Source organism: the organism of the source record quoted next, unplaced genomic scaffold (assembly GCF_019419815.1).
Source record: "Pyrus x bretschneideri cultivar Hongxiangsu unplaced genomic scaffold, Pyrus_bretschneideri_v1 Contig225, whole genome shotgun sequence".
NCBI lineage: Eukaryota > Viridiplantae > Streptophyta > Magnoliopsida > Rosales > Rosaceae > Pyrus > Pyrus x bretschneideri.
The window spans coordinates 33,504-41,247 of NW_025999530.1; the positions used below are offsets into that span (position 1 = coordinate 33,504).

Here is a 7,744-nt window from a genome sequence, read left to right on the forward strand (position 1 = left end):
CGATCCCACTATCAAACTTGCTTGAATATAGTACGAGATAACATACACCAAGGATCACCCAAATGCAAGTTTCCAGGATTAGGTAATGAGACGAAATTCTTTGATGGTTAGAATTGTGTCATCCAGATTTAACCATTATTTTGGCTTTGATTTTGATGATTTTTTACAAATACATCCTCGACCTAGAAAAAATGTACCCGATCATCAATTTATAGTATTTACACTAATAGTTACCACAAAACCTTACATTCTACTTAATAGATGTGACATCCCACATCGCCCAAGGGAGTAATCCTTATATGTATATTCTCATCCCTACCTAGCATGAGGCCTTTTGGGAGCTCACCGGCTGCGGGTTCCATTGGAACTCCGAAGTTAAGCGAGTAGCGCGCGAGAGCATTCCCATGATGGGTGACCCATTGGGAAGTTCTCATGTGAGTTCCCAAAAACAAAACCGTGATGGCATGGTCAGGGCCCAAAGCGGACATCACCTTGCTACAGTGTGTGAACAGTGATTTACTACAGTGTTCGTGAACAGTGATCTTCTACAGTGTTCTGGTAAATTGTTTTCATTCCGCTGCGTATCTTTTGTGCCTTTATTGTTCGTGATTTAGTTCAATGGCTCAAAATAATCATAGTGTTGTTATGCATCTTGGTGGAACAAATATATGGATAATTGACACTAGGGCCACTAATCATGTGACTAGTGACCCTAGAGTGTTTGATAAGTTATGTGTCAATGTTCATGATCAGTATATTACTAGTGCAAATGGAGCACCTTCCCCTGTGAAGGGTGAAGGCACTATCTTTCTTACTCCGACCTTATCACTGGTCCATGCTTTACTTGTTCCTGATGTTAAGTGCAATCTGTTGTCGGTAGGAAAACTACTTGATACCTTATATTGTTCTGCTCAGTTCTACCCTACGTATTGTTATTTTCAAGACATTCAAACTCAGAAAATAATTGGTCATGGTAAAAGAATAAGGGGTTTGTACATCTTGACTATGGAGGATACTATTGTTTCGAGTTCAAATAATCATCAAGTTTTAAGTGCTAAAGTTGATGACAGACATCAAATTTGGTTGTGGCATCGACGATTGGGACATTCATCATTCTCAGTTATATGAAGCATCTATTTCCTTCTTTGTTTCGCACTTGTAGTGATTCAAAGTTCAAGTGTGAAACATGTGTCATGGCTAAGAGTCATCGTGCTTCCTTTCCCATAAGTGATTCTAAAGCCACTTTGCCATTTGATTTAATACATTATGATGTGTGGGGTTCGGCAAATGTTACTTCTACTGGATTCCGTTGATGTATTATTTTTATTGATGATTGTACTCGATTAACTTGGGTGTTCTTGATGAAGAATAAGAGTGATGTTCCTTTGCTTCTTCAAGAAATTTGTGCAATGGTCTCTACTCAGTTTCAAACCAAAGTTAAGGTCTTCAAGTCTGATAACGGAAAAGAATATGTGAATCACACTTTGACATGTTTTTTTCGTGATCAGGGTATTATTCACTAGACAACTACTCCATTTACACCCCAACAAAATGGTCTGTCTGAATGGAAGAATCATCAAATAATGGAGGTTGCTCGCTCCTTGATGTTGGATAAATGTGTTCCTAATCATTTGTGAGGTCATGTTGTTTTGGCTGCTGTGTATTTGATAAATTGTGTTCCAAGTAAGGTTCTTGATTTTCAGACACCGCTTGATGTGCTACAAAAACATGTTTCTCTTGTTTCTGTATCAAAACTTCCTCCGAAGGTGTTTAGTGTATTGCGTATGTGCATGTGTACTCTCATCAGCGGAGTAAACTTGATGCATGTGCTCTCCGATGTGTCTTTATTGGATATGCTAACAATCAAAAAGGCTATAAGTGTTATCATCCTCCGACTCATAAAACTGATATTGCCATGGATGTCACCTTCCACGAGGAAGCTTTGTATTTTGTGAAGCCTTTTTCCAACTCTCCACTTCAAAATGAAAGGGGGACTAAAGTGCAGATTCGAAGAGATGATATGGATGATGTGTTACAGGCAAAGTTGGGGACATAACGTATTATGTTGCGTGATATTGATCAGTTGGCTATAGATAGTGATCGGTCAACTGTCATTTCCAAAACTATTTCTATTGACGACAGATAAGATGTGCCCAACGAGTTGTCTGTTAGTGTGTCTAACGAGTTGCTATTAATGTGTCTAACGAATTACTTTCTGATGATCGGTTGCCTGTTGCTGGTATGTCTAATGAGTTGTCTCATGATGATTTGTCCAATGATGATTCTTCTAAAAGTTTGGTATAAGGTGGTGACATACATGAGGTAAATCTTGATGATTCTTTCTACTTATCAGTTTCCCCCACGAGTTAATCATGGAAAACCTAAAGTACAATATGAGCCTGATATGCATATGCCAAAGCCAAATATCCTATCAACAATTATGTGTCTACTTATCGTTTGTCCAAAACATATGCATCTTACATATGTCAGCTATCTAGTGTATCAATTCCAACAAAATTGCACGATGCTTTCTTTGACCCTAAGTGGTTTAATGCCATGACAATTGAGATGGAAGCTTTGGAAAAGAATTCCACTTGGGATTTGGTTCCTTTACCAAATGAGAAGAAAGTTGTTGGATGTAGATGGGTGTTCACTATTAAGCACAAAGAAAATCGTTCTATTGACCGGTATAAACCCAGATTAGTTGCTAAGGGTTATACTTAAACCTATGGGGTGGACTATCAGGAGATTTTTGCTTTTGTTGCCAAACTTAATACTTTGCGTGTTCTTTAGTCCTTAGCAGCAAACCAGGATTGGCCTCTGTTGCAGTTTGATGTTGAGAATGTTTTCCTTCATGGTGATCTCAAAGAGGAAGTTTATATGGATCTCCCACCTGGTATCAAAACATCTCTTGGAAAATGTGTTGTATGCAGGTTGCGAAAGGCTTTGTATGGTTTGAAACATTCTCCTAGAGCGTGGTTTGGGAGGTTTACAAGTTCAATGAAGAAGTTTGGGTATGTCCAGAGTCATTCAAATCATACTTTGTTTCTAAAACGACAAAATGGTAAGCTAACTGCATTGATTATTTATCTTGTTGACATGATAGTGACTGGTGATGATCAGAAGGAGATACAACGCCTTCAAAAGTACCTAGCTACTGAATTTGAGATGAAAGAATTTGGTGAATTGAAGTATTTTCTTGGAATCGAGGTTGCACGATCTAAGCATGGTATTTTTCTGTCCCAACGGAAGTATGTTCTTGATTTGTTAGCTAAAACAGGTATGTTAGATTGCAAACTTGTTGATACTCCAATCGAGCAGAATTATCGTTTAGGCTTATTTCCGGATCAAGTTCCTACTCATAAGGCACAGTCTCAAGGGCTTATGGGGAGATTAATTTATTTGTCTCACACTCGCCCTGACATTACTTATGTAGTTACTGTGGTAAGTCAGTTTATGCACCCACCTAGTGAAGCTCATATGGATGCAGTAATCCGTATTTTGAGATTCTTGAAGATGGCTCCTGGCAGAGGCTTGGTTTTCTCCAAGAATGGTCATTTGAATGTCCAAGGGTATACAGATGCAGATTGGGTAGGTTCTATCACTAATCGGTGATTTACATCTGGATACTTTACATTTGTGGGTGGTAATCTGGTTACTTGGAGAAGCAAGAAACAAAAAGTGGTGGCTAGGTCAAGTGCTGAAGCTGAGTTTTGTGGTATGTCTCATGGTGTATGTGAGTCATTGTGGTTGAAAAAATTGTTGAGAGATATTGGATTTAAACCCAAGGGTGCTATAAAACTCCATTATGATAACAAGGCTACTATTGAGATCGCTCATAATCCAGTGTAAGATGATCGAACAAAACATGTGGAGATTGATCGACATTTCATCAATGAAAAATTGGATGCTGGAATTATTATGTTTCCATTTGTGGGATCTAATTATCAACTCGTTGGTGTACTTACTAAGGGTGTGTCGAATTGTGTTTTCCAACTCGCTTGACAAGGTGGGCATGCGTGAAATCTTTGCTCCAACTTGAAGGGAAGTGTTGCGAGTTATATATTAGTTAAAGTGTAAATAGTAGTATGTTGTCCCACATTAACAAAGTGCACATTTAATATCAATTGTAACTCCTATATATACTCTATTTTGAAGATTAATGAATATATAAGAAATTTCTAAATGTTATCATATATATTTTTGATATTTACCATGTTTAGTATGACAATATTATGTTCTTAAAGTCCAAAGAACCATGAGACCATTTACTTTACGGTCAGTCATCATAAGAACCAGAAATTTCCACGCAAAATTGAGAAAAGCCATATATATTTGGCGGCGGTCAGGTCTATTTTTGTTGGTTTAAGATTTTGTGGACTCTATTATTGAGGAAATTAATGGATTGACTTGGTTCACTTATCACTACCATACCTTGGAAGCATGTGTTTAGAAAGACGAGCTTTCTTGTAGATGCATTACTACCACTGAACATACTTTAAACGACTAGCTCTTATTTTTTTAGGTGCGACAAGGGGTTTTGTTTGTCAGTGGTTGTATGGTTGTAATTTTTTTACGTTCTATATATTACACTGAAGGTTGAGGATTTAATCAAGTCAGCTGATTGTTGATATATTGTGACTTGCACGTTGCTAGTTGAACATGTAATTTGACGGACTTGGTTAAGAATGTTGACATTCCAGAACTCAATAATTGAAAAATACCAATCTAAGCATACGACTCGGCATGTACATGAAAAGATTAATTTGGCGTTGAAGTTATCAAATACAAGAATTGTATAAGAGCATCTCCAAAGACTAGGCAAATAAGATTTGCATCACCACATCAGCAAAATATGGCTCCATGGGACAGAGTTGGATTCCATCCGGATCCTCACATCATATCCGTTCATTGTACATGGTGCAGTCATAAATCATTTTGAATTTTTTTATTTAAAACTAAACACAAATAGTATCTAAAGAAAGTTCGTCGCACGGTATACAATGAACTAATAGGATGCGAAGATTCCTAGGATTCTCACAAAAGAATCAAAAGATAATCCACACAAAGAGGATCCGAAGAGGATCCTCATCCCCAAGGGACTAGGCAAATGCTTTGGCAAAATACCTAGGAGGATTTCATGAGGCAAAATAGCCTTGTTTAAGAGAAGGCAATTTGAGGTCCCACTATTATTTTATATATAAACAATTACACTCTACCCATGTACATATCTTCTATCTATTTTATTTAATATTATTCAAAATAATTAGAAAGATAAAACAAAGAAATAACAAATTGCCTTAGAACATTGACTCATCCTTGAGAGAAACGTACTTTTGGCAGGGCAACTATTGAAAGGCAGAATACCACCTAAGTCATCAAAGTATATTTTTTGACTTAAAAATTTGCCTTGTACCTGGGAAATTCTCTAATATACGTAATCTTGAGTCCATGAAGCCACATCCTTTGCCCATATATATCGGTGGAAGTAAAACGAACAAAAGTGGGATTTTCTTAATTTTTCTATATTGGAAAGAAAACAAATTTACAACCTCCATTTGAAGAATAATTGATTGTCAGTTCTACATCTTCGCGTAATAGAGTGATTGGCAACGACCTTCCTAGTGTTTGAAACAGATTTCATATTGGTTATTCATTATCTTTTCATCAATACTCTTAATGCAGACCCTTGGTTCTTTATGATTGATTGGAAGAATTGTTTATGGCGACTTTGTCAAATGTGATTTATATCTAAACATATTTACCGAGTAGGAAATCAAATTGCTGATTCTTTAGCTTCATTTGGGGCAAATAGTTATGCTTATTGTTGGTGATCTACGGTTCCGAATTTTGTTGCCTTTGCCTATACTCATGACAATTCATTTTGTCCTTATTATCGGTTTCGTTGATCATTTTGTCATTGCAGATTTTGACTTAGCCCCCGCTTGTATTTTTCCTTTTACTTTCCTTTATATTTTTAATAAAAATGGTGGAGGATGGACAAGCGGGGGATTTCTGGGCGTAATGGTCATTGTCAAGCCAAAACTAATAACAATGTGACACGTGGATCTTTGGATAAAAATGACAAGAATACCATTGAGGTACATTAGGATTCCTACACATGAGCAGCGGGCAATCATCCCTCGACCAAGTCAAAAGAGCCCAAAATAGGTAACAATTCAAAACCTATTTCATCCATCCTCATCAAATCATTTCTAGGAGGTAACTCCCAAATCTTTCTCTTTTTATTATACTAATTAGCTAATCAATTAGGCAATTATTCTATTAATTGGCTAATTAATTAGTTAATTATTCAATTATGCCCAATTAAACACAAATCAAGAACCTAGCCCACAATGAGAGCCAAGGGGCTAGTCCTTTCTCACCCAAGGAGGCCGGCCACACCCCTATAAAAGCCCTTTCATTCTCTCCAAAACTCAATTCCAATTCTCTTGCTAAATTCTCTAAATTCTCCAAATACTTTTCCCTCAAAATTCTAACTCTGTCATCAGAGGTTCTTCGGCCAAAGCCCCCTATTCCTCATGGGCACGTAAGGCTCTTGGCCTTGACCAAATGTGTTATTTGTTTTGTAGGTGCAATTTTATCAAAGAGCAAGGAGGAAGAAATTTGCTTCCACAAGTTGGTGATTTCATTAAGAAGCATCTGGACCATGTAAGATTGATCGTAGAGGATACTTCCGGCGAGTAGCCCACTCTTATGGCCCAACCTGCTCCCGTGTCTCAAAAATGGACAAGGGCAGATGAAGAACCTTTCCAGCAGCGTCCCTGTAAGCAGCCACTCAACTAGCCACGAACTGAGTGTTCCGGTAGTGTACAGTCCCGATTAGGCCCCCGAGATAGAGTATACTCTCATCTTAGTGAGTGGAGGAATGTGCATTCTCGGTTAGGCCCACGGACGAGCATACGCACACAATTGAGACCACGTTTCGATAGTTAACATGAGCAACCTTTCAGGTGAAGTGTTCATTCACGGCTAAGCCCTCAAGGAGCATCCTTCACCTCATATTGAAGTAGGCAGCACGATGGATGGAGAGAAGCAGTCACTCAATTCGACTCAAGTTCAACCGACAGCCTGCGAAGAATTCCCTCGCCTACCAGGAATTGACCACATGTACTGCTATTGCGGCATAGATGAGCCAAGCACGTAAAGAGCAGCCTAAACTAGCGGGTCAAGACTAGAGGTAGCTGAAAGCTCCGTTACCCCCAACAAAGGCAAATTCAGTAAGAAGTAGAGAGGCTCCTAAACGAGCGATTGCATGATTTCCAACGCAGCGACGTAGCTGATGAAGCACTACGATGGGACATGACCAACATGAGAAGATCATCCTTCACGGACGAGATCAAGTAGGCAGAGCCTCCATGCAAGCTCAGCATGCCACATTTCATATCTTTCAAAGGAAATGAAAATCCGAATAGACATCTTAAGCACTACCGAAGCATCATGGTTCTATATCAAAACATCGATGTTCTCATGTGCAAGATATTCGCCATCACTCTGCAAGGCGAGCCGCAGGATTGGTTCCACACCCTACCGCCACGATCCATCCGGAGTTTTGATGATCTTTCCTTGGTGTTCACTAAAGAATACTCATCATACCGCTCGATCAAGAAGAACTCTGACCACTTGTTCAACATGAAGAAGAACCCAAAAGAGTCGCTCCGCTACTATGTGAAGAAGTTTAAAGTAGAGAAGGCAAAGATAGTCGGATGTGACGATTTGATAA

General features: G+C 38.5%; 1 pseudogene; it reads left to right on the top strand.

Annotated features, from left to right (window-relative positions):
- The first annotated feature begins 618 nt into the window (after window positions 1-618).
- LOC125477914 lies at window positions 619-3,615 on the top strand (annotated as a pseudogene).
- The last annotated feature ends 4,129 nt before the right edge of the window (window positions 3,616-7,744 follow it).